A 19,885-nucleotide genomic window follows, 5' to 3' on the forward strand; every position below is an offset into this window, starting at 1 on the left:
AGAGAGCAGCCCCCATTCTCCACAACTAGAGAAAAGCCCAAGTAGCCATGAAGACCCAGCACAGCCAAAAAATAATAAATAAAAATTATTTTAAAAAATTTTTAAAGACTATCAATATTTTGGCTGCCTGATGCAAAGAACTAACTCACTGGAAAAGACCCAGATATTGGGAAAGACTGAGGGCAGGAGGAGAAGGGGGCAACAGAGGATGAGATGGATAGATAGCATCACCAACTCAATGGACAATAGTTTGAGCAAACTCTGGGAGATGGTGATGGACAGGGAGGCCTGGCATGCTGCAGTCCATGGGGTCTCAAAGAATCGGACACGACTTAGCAACTGAACAACAAGAACAAAACCTCCAAATAAGGTCAGATTCTGAGGTAACAGGTGTTAGGAATTCAGATGCACTTTAAGACACACGGTTTCAGCCGGTAACAGCAGCTGAAGACAAGGCTGGTGAGAAATCCTGCGCAGTACAGTTCCCTATCCCAAGAGCTCTGCAAACCATCTACCACCACAACAATCTTTCTGCTTATGTGGGCTACGCCCCCTCGTGGATGAAAACAATATCTTAGACACAACCTGCACCTCCGTGAAGGTTAAATGCAGGGAGTCCTCCAGCACAACCTTGAGTTGTCCTCCCCTGAGTCCTCAGAGCAAGGCCACAGCAGGATCACAGCCACATGGTGACCTAAGCGTATCCCAGTGGGGTTGGCCCCAGGGAGGGCTGAAACGTCAGTCGATTCCTATGTTTTGGGCAAAGCGGGTGCTGGTGGGAGGCCAGACTGAGTTAAGAGGAAAAGAGCATGTCTGTACTCATTGAGGTGGCCCCTCTCCTCCTAACCTGATCAGTGCCTCCAAGGGTTTCAGTGGACAGAAAAAGAAAATTTCACCCTGAGCTATATCACAACCCAGAAGGGAGGCTAAGATCCCAGAAGGAGCTAACCTCCATTCATCTGCCGGGATGTGGTTAAAAAGTGCTGGGCAAGCATAAGGGAAGCAACGGCCGCCACAAGAAATGAGTCAGCAGGTCCACGGCCACCAGGGCGAGGAGCAGACTTCCCGAGGGGACAAACGGAACATGGCATCTCGGTGAGGCTCCCTCTAACCAAACCCCATAGCGATCCCAGCATCAGTGCTGCCGCTGGCGGGAGCAGCCTGACAGCATCCTCGGGGAGTCGAAGGACCCCAGGAGCAGGAACAGTCACCACCAACGGGGAAGGCTCTGGTCTCCAACCTCCATCAGTTTGACTGATGGCCACCTCCCAGCTCTCAGGGCCACACAAGGACCCACACAAGAGTGCTCGCTGAGAGGGGACCATGGGTGACCCGGGCTGGCCAGCATGGGGGGTGGGGGACAGCACTCCAGGCAGAGAAGAGCCACTTCACAGGCGCAGGGCAGGTGATGGGCTCAACGGTCCCTCGAGAAAGCTTGGGCAACTTCATCCACAACAGGCAGCCAAAAGGTGAGCCTTGCCAATGTCACATGTGGAATGCAAGAGCTGTTGCCTCTGCGGTCCCTGTGCACTGCCACCCAACCCCAGTGACAGTCCTGAGAGGCTGTGCAGGTGGCCTCCACCTCAAGGCACCATAGTTACAGGGTTACAGTGTGACCCGACCCACGCGCTCCTGTGATAGCCAAGGCCTGCCTGCTGCCGAGCACGACACGGCTGCTCAATTAGTCAGGGGCACGGCCCTCCAAGGGCTTCCCAGATGGCGCAGCAGTAAAGAACCTGCCTGGAATGCAGGAGACCCAGGGTCGATCCCTGATCAGGGAAGACCCCCTGGAGAAGGAAACGGCAACCCACTCCAGTATGCTTGCCTGGAGAATCCCATGGATGGAGGAGCCTGGGGGGTTCCAGTCCATGGGGTCACAAAGAGTCAGGCATGACTGAGCATGCGTGCATGCACGCACAGTCCTCTAAGCTACAGCTCACGTGGCCACCCAGCCTCCTCGCCGGCCACCTGGCTTCCTCTTTCACCCACCTCTGACTGTTCTTACAGCAGCCAGAGCCAGGCCTTTGAACACAAGTCCTGATGTGTTCCTCTCCCACCCAAAAGCACTCCATGGCTTGTCACCACACTGAGTCACCCAGGGTTGGTTCCACTCCCGCTAAGTCCCTGCATGGGCCGCCCTGGCTAGCCCTCTGAGCACTTGCCCCAGCACACTTCTCTGGGTGGCTCTTCTCTGGACATGCCCACCTCACACCTGTTCCCTCAGCCCTGAGCTCTCCATCTCCTCAGTGTTCACGTGGCCCCCCCTCAGTCCCTGGTCACATGTGAGCCCTCAGAGGGGCCTGGGTAACCACCCCATCTAACCAGGATTCTGAATCCACTGCTGCCCACCCTCTGCCTCTCACTGTATTTCACATGATCGCACAACCTATCAAATCCAGTTATCTTCTCTTTCCTCTGCTTGAAGGTCACTCCCACCCAGGCACGAACCTTGTCTGTTTGGTTTCACAGTAAACCCCAGTGCCTAGACGCATCAGTCTCAACCAGTCTAGGGGCAATTTCACCCACCCCGGAACATTTGGCAATGTCTCGAATTCAGCTGTCACAAGTAGGGGTTGGGGCCATGGTTGCAACCCCCATCAAGTTGGGGGAGGCCAGAAGATGCTGTTCAACATCCTCCAGGGCACAGGACGGCCCCCCACAGAGAGTCCTCCAGCCCCAAAGCCCATAGAGTCCAGGGTGAGGAGCCCTGTCCTAGACACACAGCAGGGACCCAACAAACGTTGGCAGGACAAAGAAGTAAATGAAGGAGTGAATGAACAAAAGAACTGGGAGGTTCAAGTCTCATGCGAATGTCCCTGCAGTTCTCAGGGATATCAGTGGTCTTTTCTCAGGGGACTAATAGTTCCCTTAATTTTTCATCTAATTTATACTTAATGAGTACTTACTCTGCCACGAGTTATGTGCTAGGTTTACATTGGTGAGCAAAACACACATAGTTCCTGCACTCACAGAGCTCATAGTGCAGAAAAAAACATTCTGGGGACTTCCCCAGAAGTCTAGTGGTTAAGACTCCACGCTCCCACTGCAAGGGGCTCAGGTTCAGTCCCTGATCAGGAAACTAAGATCCCACATGCTACACGGCATGGCCGAAGAAAACACTCTGTTAGAGGCATCTGGGGACCTGGAGGGTTCCCCAACTGGGTTACTATCAGTCATGTGACCTTGGGCAAGTTACCTGACTTTCCTGGACATCTCTTAGTCACATGTAAAATATAAGGGTTGCTTTGATCTTGAAGATAAGTCCCAACATCTATACTCTGTGCATTTAATTAATCCTAGAGAGGTGTTTTCCTCTTTGGCATTTTTACATGAGCATAATACCATGAGCACAGATTACAAAAGCTTGAGGAATCCACATGCTCATCAAAATGAGACTGGTTAAGTAAACTTCCATACCGTCCACACTCTGGAACTCAACTGTAAGCAAGATGATGTAAACAGCCTCCAAACAATGAAGAGAAGCAAAGTATACCAACTGCCTCCATTCTCTCTCTAAAAGTACTTTCACAATAAAATGGAATGAATGAATCACTGCTACATGAAACAACATGGATGAATCTCACAATCATGCCAGTGACAGAAGCCGGATGTAAAAGTATAAAGATCACAGGACTTGAGGTATATGAAGTTCAAGAACAGGCAAAAGTAAACTGTGCTGACAGAAATCAGTTGCCGGAAGATTTGGCTAAAAGAGGACAAGATGGAGCCCTCTGGGAGTACTGGGAATCCTGATTTGTCAAAATCAACTGAATTTAAGATCCATGCATTTCCCTCCTTGCAAATTACATCCCAATGAAGAAAAAAAGAGAAAGGAAAGTGCTATACACATTCTACACATGGGTGTCCTTGCACATTTTCAGAAACAATACATAAGACAGTTATTAGTGGTTGCCTTTGGAAGGGGGATGAGGGACTGGGAATGAGAAAGAGACTTTGTTTCATTTTCATAACCTTGAGCCCTGGGGAAGTTGACACAACCAGCATGTATTACTATTTCAATAGAAAACAAGTCATTCAAAAACCACCATGTTCTGGAAAGAAAATCACCCCTGCTCTTAGAAATGAAAACTCACTTCTGGTCATCCCTTGCAAATAACAGTCAAGCAAGGGTTTGATAATAAGGCCTTTCCCACCGCCCACTTGCCAGAGTTTGCAGAGTGCTCACACACATCCCCTCCTCGTCGCTAACTCGCCCTCCTAGGTCTGGTTCAGAAGGCCTTCTGGGTGAGCTGGTAACTTCCAAGCCAGCAGGTCTCAGCTGGGACCTCAGGTCCCTGCAGTCAAGGGCACCTAGAGCTCAGGTTAAAAATGTTCCCTCTGGGCTTCACTCCCAGATCTCGTCAATCAGAATCCCCCACAACCCCAAGAGTCTGTGTTTCTTTTCTAGCTTCTTTTTAACTTTTTATTGGTCACATTTTCAAATATACAGCACATTATGGAGAAGAGCCCAATGAAAAACACCAATCAGACTCAATCAGTGTTCCTATTTGACCATATTGGCCTCTTTGCACTGTCTCTCCATTCAACTGAAACATTTAAAAGTAAACTACTGTTACCATAGGTGCATTATATGTGGAATCTAAAAAGAAATGATACAGATGAACTTACAAAGCAGAGACTCACAGACTTATAAAATGAACTTCTACTTGCCGGGGGTGGGGGGGGGATAGTTAGGGAGTTTGGGATGGACATGTACACACTGCTATAGTTAACATGGATAACCAAGGACCTACTATATAGCACAGGAAACTCTGCTCAATCCTCTGTAATAGCCTTATGGTTACCAGGGGGCAAGGATGGGGGGAAGGATAGTTAGGGAGTTTGAGATGGACATGTATACACACTGCTGTATTTAACATGGATAACCAACAAGTACCTACTGTACTGCACATGGAACTCTGCTCAATGTCATGTGGTAGCCTGGATGGGAGTTTGGGGGAGAATGGATACATGTACATGTATGGTTGAGTCCCTTCCTTCACTTTCCACCTGAAACTATCACAACATTGGTAATCGGCTATCAGTCAGTCAGTTCAGTCGCTCAGTCATGTCCAACTCTTTGCGACCCCATGGACTGCAGCACGCCAGGCTTCCCTGTCCATCACCAGCTCCCAGAGCTTGCTCAAACTCATGTCCATTGAGTCAGTGATGCCATCCCAACCATCTCATCCACTGTCATCCCCTTCTCCTCCTGCCTTCAATCTTTCCCAGCATCAGGGTCTTTTCCAATGAGTCAGTTCTTTGCATCAGGCGGCCAAAGTATTGGCCGAAGCAATCAACTATACTTCAGTACAAAATAAAAAGTTCAAAAGAAAAAATAAATTACTATGGTTCTCAAAGTTTGTCTAGGGATACACTGAGATTCCCAAGACCTTTAAAGGGGTCTGTGTTGTCAAAAATATTTTGATAATAATCTTACATTATTTGCCTTCTTCTATTCTCATTCTCTCAGAAGTGTACGGTGGAATTTTCCAGAGCCAACATGACATGTGATATTGCAGCACTGAATGCAAAAGCGGGTTTGAGAATTCATCTATCTTCTATTCAGAAGTACATAAGAGAAAGCTACAAGGTGTTTAAAAAAAAACACTTTAATAGTACCTTATAGCTCTCATGACACTTCACCCCTAAATACTTCATCATGCACCACTGAAAAATCAGACTCTTCTACATGCACATGTGTCAGTTATCTGCTGTGTAACAAATTAGCCCAACACAGGACAGCAGGAAACCACCATGTCTCATCTCACTGTTTCTGTATCAGGAATCAGGAGTGACTGAGCTGGGTGCCTACTGCACCATAAGATTACCACATCTAATCAAATTTACAATAGTTTCCTCATATCATCTACTAGGCAGTCACATAAAAATAACCCAGGTATCCCCAACACCTATTATAGATGCTTGTTCAGGTCAGGATCCAGTCAAGGGCACAAATTACATTTGGTTATTGTCATAGACTGAAAGTATCTTTCCAGAATTTATATATTGAAATCCTAAACCCCAATGTGATGATATTAGGAGGTGAGGCTTTTGGGAGGTGATGAGGTCATGAAGGTGGAGTTCTCATGATGGGACTAGTGCCCTTATAAGAAGAGACCTCAAGTGCGGATCTGAGAGTTGAACCATACAGAAGGCTGAGCACTGAAGAATTGATGCTTTTCTTGAGAGTCCCTTGGACTACAAGGAGGTCAAACCAGTTAATCCTAAAGGAGATCAACCCTGAATATTCATGGGAAGGAATGATGCTAAAGTTGAAGCTTCAATATTTGGCCACCTGATGCAAAGAGCCAACTCACTGGAAAAGACCCTGATGCTCGGAGAGATTGAGGGCAGGAGGAGAAGGGGATGACAGAGGATGAGATGGTTGGATGACATCACCGACTCAATGGACATGACTTTAAGCAAACTTCGGGAGATGGTAAAGGACAGGGAAGCCTGCTGTGCTGCAGCCCATGGGGTTGCAATGAGTCGGACATGCCTTAGCAACTGAACAACGACAAGACAAGACCAAAAAGCTAGCGTGCTCTCTTCCTACCATATGAGGACACAGGGAGAAGATGGCCCTCTGCGTCCAGAAGAGAGCCCTCACCAGAACCCAACCATGCTAGCACCGTGATCTCAGACTTCCAGCCTCTGGAACTATGAGAAATAAATGTCTGATGTTGATAAGGCACCTAACGTGTGGTACTCTGTCGTAGCACCAGAGCTGCCTAGCTCAGTGATTCTATGTCTTATGTCTCAATTGATGCAGAATCCTCCTCCTTTTTCATTTTCTTTCTCAGTATTGCCTGCGTGAAAAGACAGCACCCGATAGCCCACCCAGGGTGCCAAGCCATTCTGGGGATGAGGTTCCTGGCCAGCTGTGGGTGCCACCTGCAAAGAAAATGGCTGGAAGTGGACAAAGGAGGCTGTCTGAGCCCTGACCTCTGCACACTGGGTCTTTCTCACTAAAGACCAACCCTCTTCCCAGGAGAGCCATTTTTATGGGGCCGCAAAGAGGCAGAGAGAGCAAGCTGAGAGCGAGGGAATTGGAGGAGGGACACACCGCAGTGCCAGGCCCTCGGAGGGACAAGGATGATTTTTCTAATCATTCCAAGCCTCCTCCCCCAAACCCACTGCACACGGCCCTCATCCTGCAATGCCACTGCCACCCTCGCTTCCCGTCTCCCAGGAGTTCCCAGTGTGCTGACCCTTTACCATCCATCTGACCCCCCGAAAATTCAAAAGCAGCAGGACCAGCACGAACAGTAGCCCTATTTTATGGATTCGGCAACAGCTCTGGGAGTGGAAGTGAGGCGGCAAAGCCACCTCTGCAAAGTGTCAGAGCCACAGCTTTAGTGGTCAGTCCTGCACTGAAGCTTGAAGGGCAAGACCGTGACCACCACCTTCGGGGTCCAGACGGGGGCTCTGGGTGCAGCTGGTGCCAGCCTCCTGGACCAGCCACACGTGCTGCCAGCATCTCCCCACCACAATGGGCGCCAGCACCCCCATTATCTCCCTCTCTGCTTGTGACACCTCCACCCGGTCCTGCTATTCCCACTTCTGCAGATAAGGATGGTGACTCTGGGCTACTCCAATTCCAGACATGATGATCTAGTGCTTGTGTTTTTTTCCTCTCTCCCTGACACTCTCCCTTCTGCCAAGCCAGCTTCCCGGCTACAACTGGCACACACAGACAGGCCTCCCCTTTTTGACAGAAGCTATTTCTGGAACCCCACAGCAGAAAAAAAGCCTTCACACTGTGTTTCCCAATATATACAACATCATGAAAGGGAATCTGATCTCCGACCGAGGGCTCAGCATGAAACAACTCACAGGAAAATGAATTCTAGAATACTGGGGCCCGAAGAACACTGAGAGGTCATCTGAATCAACAATTCTCAAGCAGGGGCAATGGAGTCCCACGATGGGACAATGGCAGGGTCTGAAGACATTTTTGGTTGTCACAACTAGGGGCATCTAGTAGGTAGAGGCCAGAGGTGCAGCTGAACACCCCCACAACAGATTTCTCCAGCCCCAAATGTCAACAGGGGGCTTCCCTGGTGGCTCAGCAGTAAAGATTCCACCTGCCAAGGCAGGAGACGGCGGTTCGATCTCTGGGTTGGAAGATCCCCTGGAGAAGGAAGGAAATGGCATCCCACTCCAGTATTCTTGCCTGGAGAATCTCATGGACAGAGGAGCCTAGGGGGCTACAACAGTCCATGGAGTTGCAAAGAGTCGGACACGACTGAGCAACTAAACAATGACAAAATGTCGATAGTGTCAAGGCTGAGAAACCCCAATACTCCTTGGTTACTTTGAGGACAAGAAAATTGAGGCCCAAAGGCACAAAGTGACTTGTCCCAAGTTGCACAGTCCCAAAGGCAGAGGTGGAGCTAGGTCTCTGCTATCTATCATCTGCTCTGCTCTGTCTAGGGTTGAGCTGGAGGAGAAAGGAGCATGGGAACAAGAGGATCATAAAAGTCTTGTAGTCAACCTGAGCCAAATGAAGAAAACTGCAGTCAATTAATTACTAAATTACTGTAGCAAAACATTAGGGTGTCCAATCGCTGAAAGAAACGCTTTCTTCAATTATCAACTAAAACAGCATTGCTTTACTGATCCTCCAACAATTGCTGGATGGATCAAAGGATACATGGTGTGAGTTCCAGTACAATTTAGCAATACCACGGCTTCCCAGGGGGTCACGTTTTACAGGTAAGACCGACCACATTCTCTTCCTAAGGGTACTGCATATATCCTGGCCTCATATGTGAAGGAGAGAAAGGAATGCAAACACAGGTGGGAAATCTCAAAAGTGTTCATTAAAATACCAGGCCCTGTCCTGTTAAAATTGAAGTCACCTGATTCCCCCTTCATCTGTCGCTGCATCATCAAGCTCCTTCTTCCAGCAAGCAAATTATTTAGCAAGGGAATTAAAAAGAACACTGAAAAATCATAGGGTTTGGTGTTCAGCTCCACCCCCTTCTAAAGACCATTTTGTTCTTAAAAGATAAAACTGGTTTGCATTCTCTTACGCATCTATTGGAAGCTTTATTTTATTGGATACTGTTAATTTTTTTAATCTATTTAAAACACCAGGACGAAACAAACATTTCTGACATATCCCCTTTAAACGCTACAACCTTGCAAAATAATGCAAAACAATTCAGACCACACATCTAGCTCTTCAATGGCTAACCAGTAAGTTTCCGTTCCATTTCAAGCAAAGCAGCTTTGGCTTTGAAAGAAATCAGGCTAAATACTGAGAACAAAACAACCCCCTGTAAGAAGAATTAGTAAATGTGTCATTATTTAAGAATCACTCTGACAGTCGGTAAACAGTTGACAGTTCTCTCGGACAAGCCCCCCTCTCTCTTACAATGCATGTATTGTGATCATTCCTGATTTTTTTTCCCCTCCTGTGCAGGAGGCCGGGGTCTTTCTGTCTGGCCCCAGGCCACTTTCCCGGGATGGATGAGCGTGACAAGACCCAAGTCACGCGTGAGCCTACAACAGTCACCCCCCACTCCCGCCCCCGCGTCCCCCTGACGCCTGATGCCTGCAGCAGCCCCAACAGCCAGAGACCCTCCTTTCGTTTTCTGGGGCGCCGACGGGCTGCAGGGGCTCTGCCTGCGGAGTCTCTTACCTGCAGTGCCGCATGGCGCAGGCCGGTCGCCCACCTGCACCGCATCCTAGAGCATCCTTTCTTCAGCGCGACGGCTGCGAGCGCGCTGACGTCATCGGGAGGCGGTGCCCACACCGCCACGTGACGCCCTAGGGGCAAAGAGGGGAGGGTGGGAAGACCCTGGAAGTGAGGAGGGAGTGGCCGGGAAGCCCCGCTCTGGCCTCGGTTCTGGGCGGTTTGTTTGATGTGGGCAGCTGGCCTAGACTTGCACGAACTGTGGGAAACAGCACACAGAAAGGAAGACCCAAATGATTCCAGGCTCCACGCAGGTAATAGGATTTCAAAAGAGTTAGCAATGAGGGGATTAGTAATGAAAGGAAATGATTTAGTCTTTTATTTTTCAGTCTTCATCAAATGCAATGGAGAACTAAACAAATCTATTTTGTGCAAATCAAAATGACAGTTAAAATATGGAGTGCATATACATACTTTGCACAGAGGGTCCATGTTTCAAATAGTATATCAAAAGCATTAATCTGAAGTATATTCGTCGTGGCATACAATACTAATTGCACTATAAATAATGCTTTTTATTTCTCCATAACAAATAATGCATGCCAATATTAATGTGGTTTTGAAAAAAAACTGTGCTATCACATATTTATACTTCTTACTTGAACATTTGATTATTTAAAATAAACTGCTCTTGCATGAACGTTGTTGTACTTGTGTCTGTTTTCGGAAATCTTATGGCAAAGAATTTAATCTCAGACATGAAAGTTAATTCACAGTAACTCATTATTTCACGTTTTCTAATTTTTATCACATTCTGCAGAAGTGAATCATCTCACTATTTCAGAAAATATGTACAATGTCAATATTTCTCATTCACAACTGAAACAGCCTTGCCTAGAAAGACTTAGAAAATTCCAACTGTGACCATTTCGTAAATTTGAAATGGCATATTTCAAACTTAAACTGTGAAAATATCAACTTTCTTGCCAAACCGCATAAACGTTTTCGAAATGTGAAAGGGCAAAAGCAGGAACTGTTTTTATTTGATTTCCAGCTTCATATAGATTAGTTTCTTTTCGTTTGAGTTTAAATGGCAATTTTAACATTCCCTTAGCTGGCGCCCCTGAAAGAGATGTGAAATAGATTGTTTCACGAGCAGGCCAGGGTTACTTGATATTTATTCCGGCAGCTTTCGTGTCCTTCTATATTTAACCCTGGACTATTTTACCAGCATTCCCTCCGGATTAACCGAATTTCTGTTAATAAGGTCAGTCTGTAATTTGGCCCTTGCCTCTCACAGCAATCGATTATTTTCAACTCGATTTTAAAAATCAACAAAGTGGCCGCATGGTATTCTCGGGCCCTCCTCTCATCTGTTTTTCTGAGGGATAAGTAACTTACCTTCTGCTTTCAGCTTCGTGGGGTATAAAATTTAAATGCTACCGTAATCCCCTGCTCCTGTGGGTTGAGGGGCTGACAAGTTCATTTTCCTGCCAGAGGCAAATGTCGATTTCAGCCTCAGGCGCCGGCCCACCCCCAACTACCCCCCGCCGAGAGCCAGGCTGGGAGTGTCACGTGCTTCACCCAGCCACTCAACCCTACCCAGCCGGCTCGGTCACCTCGGAGGCTGGCCCTGCCCATCTCGTTCGCCTCGTACAGCCGGTGCCTTCGGATCCAGAGAGAGCTCCGCGTCCCCGACAAGGGACGCGCTACCCGCTGGGACTGGGCTCCGTGGACGACAGTGATGGACCTTGCAAGAATCAATGGAGGTGGGGCCCGGGATGATCTATGTTATGCCCTCCGAGGTCTGAAATAACTTGCTTTGTGCTCCGGCTTAACGGAAATGACTAAAAGTAGAGGCACCTTCCTCGGCGTGGGGCGATTTTTTTTTTTTTTTTTTTTGTCAGTAAGTTTCACCTTCTCTTCTCCAGGTGATTGCTCAAGTGTAAAAAACATTACAGCAAACATGCGATTCAGGGCGCAGTAATTTTCAACAGAATGAGGTCACTTCCGACATCCTCCACCCCCACCTATGAAATTGTCCTTTAGGCAGAGGTTTACCAAAACAAAAACAAACAAACAAAAAAACCCAAAAACAGAAAACAACGCAACTAAAGCAAGCAAACAAACAAAAAAACAGACACCACCCATAAAAATGTAAATTGATCAATCTTCCTGGTGGGCTGTTTAGCAATTCCTACCAAAACCCTTGAAAATAAGTGCAGGCCCATACAATGGGCCAGGAACTTGCTGCAGGAGGAAAAAAGGGAAGGAATGGAAAGAATTGTGAAAGGAAAAACTGCTGCAATATTATTTATGACCTCAAAGCACCAGAAGCAAGCAAAACCAGAGGGTGGGTTCAGTTGTAAGACATAGGTACAATGGAAGAATTAAAATATCCGGTAGTAGATATTTTTTGACCTGGAGAGACATCCATGGTCAGTTAAAAGAAAAAAAGCAACTTCCAAAGTGTTATGTGCTGAATGATGGAATGAATGTATGTCTGTACGTATTGAAGGGAAGCAAAATATACCACCCCAAATATGTCACTTGGCATTTCGATTTTTAAACAGTCTGTGCAAAATAGACATTGACCTTCCTTGGTCCCCCTAAAAGCATGTGAAATTACCCTCCCTGTGCCAGTGGATAAAAGGAATTCACCTCCTGGAAGGCTGTATAAACAAGCCTTGTTAACTTCACTAATTTGCTAGCCTACTGGGACCCTCTTGTTTCTCCATTTTGCCACATTGTTTCCCTGTCTAGAAGGTATAAAAGCTGCCTGCTTTGATGACTTCTTGGAGTCCCCTACAGTAGGAAATTAAATTTATTTTTCTCCTGTTAATCCATTTTGTATCAATTTAATTATTAGACCAGTCAAAAAACTGGGAAGAAGGGAAAAGTTTTACATATGTTTTATATATGAACATAGAAAAGAACTGGGAAGCATATCCATTAAATTATCACCCTTAGTATTTCACTCATTAGTCAGATTAAGGGTTTTTTTCTCCTTTTCCTCTTTTTGGCTTAGCTGGTTTTCTAATTTTCCTACAATTAACCTGCAATGCGTTTGTAACAAGAAATTGCTGTTGCTTGTTTTTTTTTAAAACACCGTAGGAGACATGATCATGGAATATGTGTATTTTGCTACTTTTTGATGCATATTTCATTACTTGAAGATTATCGATTTTAACCTCAGGAGAGAACAATTTCTAGTCATCTGAGTTTATTCTGCCCATAAACATGTTTAGGAAAGAAGGTGGCAACTCGAAACTGGAATTACCCTTTCATCCTCTGTAGGTCCACCCTTAATTTCTCATCCATTTAAAGTCACTCCTTATTCTGCTCTGTGTGAAGATTCAAAGTTAGCCATTATGATCCTTCCTAAAAAGATTCTTCAAACACTTATGTAATAACCTTTGAGTGTTAATTTCTACATATTGGTGCCTTCTATTTTCTTCACACATTTCTACTTGTTAATCCCTTTGAATCTTTAACATTTTCTCCCCCTTATCTGCTGCTGGGACATTTGGTAATGCCTGGGGACATTTGGGGTTGTCACAATTTGGGGGGGGGGTTGGGGGTTGCCAAGAAACCCTGGGTATAAAGTATAATTTGATGCCCCGAATCTTCCATTTCCCAGCCTATTTATTTGTTTATGGCCACAAGGCTTGTGGGATCTTAGTTCCCTGACCAGGGTTCAAACCCAGGCCCCTGCATTGGAAGTTCTGAATCTTAACCACTGGACCATCAGGGAAGGCCCTTCTAGTCATTTTTTTAAAATAATGTTATCTCCATTTTCTTTTTTGAAAAAACAACTTTATTTCTTTATTCACTTGTGACTATGCTGGGTCTTCTTTCTGTGCAGGCTTTTCTCTAGTTGTGGAGAGCGGTGGCTTCTCTTGTTATAGAGCACAGGCTCTAGGCACACAGGCTCAGTAGTTGTGACACACTGGCTTAATTGTTCCGTGGCATATGGGATCTTCCCCAACCAGGGATCGAACCCATGTCTCCTGTATTGGCAGGTAGATCCTTTACCACTGAACCACCAGGGAAGTTCCCCTTCCTGTTCACCGTCATATAACATGCTGGAAGCTCTTTCATGATAATCCCTTAAATGTGGTACTGCTGGCACAGGGAAAGTCTAATTGCCTGTATGTGTGTGTCTGTGCTCAGCCACTCAGTGGTGTCCGACTCTTTGTGACACCCCCCTGGGCTGTAACCATCCAGGCTCCTCTGTCCATGGAATTTTCCAGGCAAGAAAATACTGGAGGAGGTTGCCAATTCCTACTCCAGGGGATCTTCCTGACCCAGGGAATCATACCCTTGATCTCTTGTGTCTCCTCCATTGGCAGGCGGATTCTTTACCACAGCGCCACCTGGGAAGCCTGTGTATTCATAAACTATTTCAGAATCAGTGCACAGGAAGCTGTGAATGGTGGTCATCTCTGGAGAGCAGAGCTTAGTGGCTGGGGCACCGAGAGGAAAGGGAAGTTTTCATAGACATGGGAACACATAACACGGTTTAAAATTTTTAAAAAAAGTCTCTGAGATACCGTGTTGTACTAGAACCAACATGGTCTCTAAATGTTGTCAGACACTACCTTAAAGTAATACATGACTGTGTTACATGTTGCTGTCTGCGCTATTTGCCAAGCTTCTGCAAGCCTGGATTTTTCCTTCTGGAAAGTGGGGAGCAGTAGGGGTAGTAACAGTATCCACCACCTGCCACAGTTTCAAGGCTTACATGAGAGATCTGGCAAGAGTAAGCAGTGTTGGTAGAGCTTTACTAAAGTCTGAGACACAAGGAAAAATGTGTACCCCTATATATGCTTATCAAAATGTCCTCGCATATGAGTAGAAAAAGGTATACCAACTCACAATCAGGGCTTCCCTCTTCGTTTGGTGGTTAAGAATCCACTTGACAATGCAGGAGACACAAGAGACTCAGGTTCGATCCCTGGCCCGGGAAGATCCCACTTGCCGCTACAGAGCAACTAAGCCCATGCACCACAACCATTGAGCCTGCACTTTAGCGCCCATGAGCTGCAGCGACTGAACCCATGTGCCCTAGAGCCCGTGCGCCATGGCATGAGAAGCCACCGCAATGAGAAGTCTTCACACTGCAACTAGAGAGTAGCCCCTGCTAGCCACAACTAGAGAGGAAAACCTGCACAGCAATGAAGAGCCAGCACAGCCAAAAATATAAATAGGAAGGAAAGTTATGACCAACCTAGACAGCATACTGAAAAGCAGAGACATTACTTTGTCAACAAAGGTCAGTCTAGTCAAGGCTATGATTCCTCCAATAGTCATGTATGGATGTGAGAGTTGGACTATAAAGAAAGCTGAGTGCCAAAGAATTGATGGTTTTGAACTGTGGTGTTGGAGAAGACTCTTGAGAGGCCCTTGGACTGCAAGGAGATCCAACCAGCCCATCCTAAAGGATATCAATCCTGAATGTTCATTGGAAGGACTGATGCTGAAGCTGAAACTCCAATACTTTGGCCACCTGATGTGAAGAGCTGACTCATTTGAAAACACCCTGATGCTGGGAAAGATTGAGGGCAGGAGGAGAAGGGGATGACAGAGGACAAGATGGTTGGATGGCATCACCAACTCAATGGACATGGGTTGGGAGAACTCTGGGAGTTGGTGATGGACAGGGAGGCCTGGTGTGCTGTGATTCATGGGGTCGCAAAGAGTCGGACACGACTGAGCGACTGAACTGAACTGAACTGGCCCAATTCATTTGCACAGCATTCTCAACTCACATAAACGCACCCACAGGTGCAAGCAGGGCATGTGCAAGAGAACATTTAGAACTCCCAGCCAGTTGGAAATGACTGTGCCCTTGGCACAGTAATAGAGGGTCATCAAACACACAACCTGTTTTTATTGTAAAAGATGACATTTTGCTCATGGTGAATGTGGGCATTAATTTTTATTTTCATGAATAATCTATTATCTTGATGACAAAATCTTTTGATGCCCACTTAAATTTTGCCTCCAAGGCTAGTGCCTTTCTCACCTCCTGCAAATTCTAGCCCTGTGTAGCTGGTACACTGTACTGTAAGCAGGGTGTCTGATAAAACCTGGAGGTGAAGACCTGTTCCATCTCTTTGTCCTGAGCTCATGTGCATCCAATCACACTTTCCAAGTGAGCAAATGCATGCGGTCCCCCTTACCTAGCTGGGTGCTGTGCACAGGGCCAACTCACAGAAGATTTGGGAAATAAGTGAAAGAGGTAGATGATAAGAAGATGCCATCCAACCTTCCCCAGACACTCTGAGCTGTGTTCACACATTGTGATGCACACCTGAAAGCTACAAATGTGGACCAAATTACCCTGTTTGTGGTGACAAACATCAGCCTTGAAAGCCTTCTGCACTTCTACAGCAGCATTGTCGTCAAAGATGTTGTCATTCCAGGAAGCCTGAGAGAAGATCCTGGGTAGCACTGAAAGAAAGTGTTGGTTGCTCATTCGTGTCTGACTCTTTGCAACTCCATGGACTATAGCCCACCAGGCTCCTCTGTCCATGGGATTTCCCAGGCAAGAATAGTGGAGTGGGTTGACATGTCCTCCTCCAGGGGATCTTCTCGACACAGGGATTGAATCTATGTCTCCTGCTCTGGCAGGCAGATTCTTTACCATCTGAGCCACCCCTGAAGGCTAAGTAAATCCTTGTCCTCTCTGAAAAGAACTGTTAGTTGATAGCTTTTCCCTTTTCTCTTTGGGTGCCAATAGACTCAGATTGTTCCAAGGCAATTCAGTAGACTTGGCTCCTCAAATTAGCATAAACACAGTGGTATGCTGGTCAAAGTTGAATAACCCAGCTCTCCAAGGGAGGGGATGGGAGGAGTTGGCAGGCTTGATTTGTAGCAGTTGCAGATGGCAAGGGTGTAAATTCTTCCACCACAGCCAGCTTCAAACTACTGAGCCTGTAGTTGGACAGGGGCATTATATATCTCCACCGTACCCAGGTAATTGAAGTACATTCTTTTATGTGGATCTTAGTTCTCTGACCAGGGATTGAAATAGTGTCCCCTGCATTGGAAATGCAGAGTCTTAACCACTGGACCAACAGGGAAGTTCCGGAGGTAAACTCTTTTCTCACACCTAGACAAGGGGCAACTTTTCTTACCCGAGAACTGGCTTTTGAGAAAAGCTGTTCCTTATCCAGGTGCTTCGGAATGGAGATATGATTTTTGTAAAACTGCACTGCTTCAATATAGTAGCCACTAACCACATGCTGGAGAAGACTCTTGTGAGTCCCTTGGACTACAAGGAGATCCAATCAGTCAGTCCTAAAGGAAATCAATGCTGAATATTCATTGGAAGGACTGATGCTGAAGTTGAAGCTCCAGTACTGTGGCCACCTGATGTGAAGAACTGACTCATTGGAAAAGACCCTGATGCTGGAAAAGATTGAAGGCAAAAGGAGAAGAGGGTGGCAGAAGATGAGCTGGTTGGATGGCGTCACTGACTCAGTCAACCTGAATTTGACTGGTTGGATCTCCTTGTAGTCCAAGGGACTCTCAAGAGTCTTCTCCAGCATGCGGTTAGTGGTTACTATATTGAAGCAGTGCAATTTTACAAAAATCGTATCTCTAATCTGAAGCACCTGGACAAGGAACGGCTTTTCTCAAAAAGCCACGTCTTGGGTAAGAAAAGCTGCCCCTTGTCTAGGTGCGAGAAAAGAGTTTATTTCCGGGGATAGTGGAGGACTGAGGAGCCTGGCTTGATGCAGTCTATGGGGTTGCAAAGAGTTGGACACAACTGAGCAACTGAACAACAACCACTACAAGCTGCTACTTACATTTAAGTTAATTGAAATTAATAAAGTTTAAAATTCAGTTCCTCAGTCATACTAGCTACATGTCAGGTCAGATCGCCACACACAGCTCGTGGCAACCATATTTTAGTGCAGATATAAAATAACTCCATTATCACAGATAATTCTGTTGGACAGTGCTGTGAAGCATTTCTTTTAAACTAATTTCATTGCAATAAAACAATTTGTGATTATTGTTCAGGGAATTCTGCCTGTAATTACAGAGCAGGGAAAGCATTCTGGTGAGTGTCTGTTGGTGGGAAAGACAGAAAAGCACAGATTCCAGAAGGCTGCATGCTTCTGGCCACAGGTCCCAGGCAAGATGTTTCCGAACACCACAAAATGTGTAGCCTTTGCCTTTGGATCTAACCAGGGGCCTGCAAATCTTGATCCAAAATAACAGGAGTGAGGGACTTCCCTGGTGGTCCAGTGGTTAAGAATCCACCTTGCAATGCAGGGGACATGGGTTCAATCCCTAGTCGGTAACTAATATCCCACATGCCTCAGGACAGCTAAGCCCTCTCTTCACAACTAGAGAGCTGGCACTCTGCAACAAAAATCCCTTATGACACAACTAAGACCTGACACAGCCAAACTAATTAATTAAATGTTTTTTTTTAAAAACGAGAGGGCATGTGTTCTGTCAAAGCAAAAAATGAGACGCATGACAAGACAATATTGTCTATCTACTTAAAACCATAAAAACAATGACCGCAGCAATTTGTAACCCTGTTCGGGAAACACTGACTGACACCACCCACCCTGGCCAGGCATGATAGTAACCACTTGCATGAGTTATCTTCACAACAGAGGGTCCTGATAAGGAACAAGGAACTAACAACCTACCACCAACCAGAAGAATTTGAGGAAAACTCCAAAGGAGAGAGGGGACGCCAGCCCATAAGTCCTACCACTTCCCAGACTCCTCCTTGCTGGCGTCCATCTTGGCTGAACAATGCATGTATGTTCACCAGGAAGGACCCTGCATCAGACTGATTGGCCAGAGACAACCCGGAAGGTAATCCCATTACCATAAAACCTGAAACGTTGAGTCACGTGGCAGAAGCAGTTCTCCTGGGTTCCCTTACCCTGTTGCTCTCTGCCCAGGCGCCCCTTCCCAATAAAGTCTCTTGCTCTGTCAGCAGGTGTGTTTCCTCAGACAATTTACTTCTGAGTGTTAGACAACAGCCCATTCAACATCCCGGCACCAAGAAACCAAGTCTCCTATGAGAAATGACCATGTCCAGGTCAGAAACATCTAGTCACTCAGGGTGGTGTTACCAAAACCAAATGGTCTGCTTGCCCATTGCAAAGCAAAGCAAATCTACTGCTACCAGGTTGCATTGAAGTAAAGCACAGCATTTACTGTAAGGCCAAATAAGAATGGGCGGCTCAGCTCAAAAGACCCAAACTCCCCAATAGCTTTCAGGAAAGGATTTTTAAAGACGGTGTGAGGGAGAGGGTGGCAGGGTATGTAATCAGCTCATGCACAATTCTCTGATTGGCTGATAGTGAGCTAACAGTGATGTTTCAGGAATCTCAATCATCAACTTTCTGGTTCCAATGCATCTGGGGTCTACCTACATGCTGGTGATCAGCATGCAGTTAACTCCCTCCACATCATGTCTGCCCAACAACTGAAGGATATGGCCCAGGGTATTATGTATAGCCCTTGAGGAGGAACCGAAGACTCTTCTTGGCTTTGTTTTATGGCTAAACTATTACTAGTGTTGCTTGAATATTTTCTTTTGTTCCTGTATTTTGTTTCTTGTTAAATTTTTCTTTTTGGAACTCAGGGAAGGTCTAAGATGCTGACACTTTTCTACAAACGAGGTGGGTAGAAGACATGGGGCCTGGGCAATGTCTGTCCCCGAGAAGGCTTTGCAGGGTCCTGTTCCATTTCAGTAACAATGAAGCCATCTCAGACTCATGGGGACATATAAAAAGGACCCAGGAGTCAACCAGTAGAGGCTGCCCCAGCCACAGAGGGGATAATTTGAGCATCAGTAAGGACAACAACTTCAATGGGTTAAAGCACATCAAACATGTTTAAATTTATGAAGGACTGATGCTGAAGCTGAAACTGCAATACTTTGGCCACCTCATGTGAAGAGTTGACTCATTGGAAAAGACCCTCATGCTGGGAGGGATTGGGGGCAGGAGGAGAAGGGGATGACAGAGGATGAGATGGCTGGATGGCATCACCGACTCAATGGACATGAGTTTGAGTAATCTCCGGGAGTTGGTGATGGACAGGGAGGCCTGGCATGGTGCAATTTACGGGGTCATAAAGAGTCGGATACGACTGAGCGACTGAACTGAACTGAATAATTATTTCTCCTGGCAATCTTGATTCCAGCTTGTGCTTCATCCTGCCCAGCATTTTGCATGATGTACTCTGCATATA

The 19,885-nt window shown here is 46.3% G+C and overlaps 1 protein-coding gene across 2 annotated transcripts in view; it reads right to left on the reverse strand.

Moving 5' to 3' along the window:
* Positions 1-11,223, reverse strand: part of CLCN4 (chloride voltage-gated channel 4) — a 78,731-nt gene extending 67,508 nt beyond the window's left edge. Inside the window, exons 1-2 of one of the 2 annotated variants that reach the window (XM_043896134.1) lie at positions 11,048-11,223; positions 9,653-9,780 (exon numbers count right to left, since the gene is read on the reverse strand). The gene's annotated coding sequence lies outside the window, so the exon portion shown is untranslated. Of the gene's footprint in view, positions 1-9,652; positions 9,906-11,047 lie in introns of both variants that reach the window. The other variant, XM_043896133.1, reaches the window with a different exon arrangement.
* Positions 11,224-19,885: the final 8,662 nt, after the last annotated feature.

Source organism: Cervus elaphus, chromosome X, assembly GCF_910594005.1.
Source record: "Cervus elaphus chromosome X, mCerEla1.1, whole genome shotgun sequence".
In the NCBI taxonomy this organism is placed as follows: Eukaryota; Metazoa; Chordata; class Mammalia; order Artiodactyla; family Cervidae; genus Cervus; species Cervus elaphus.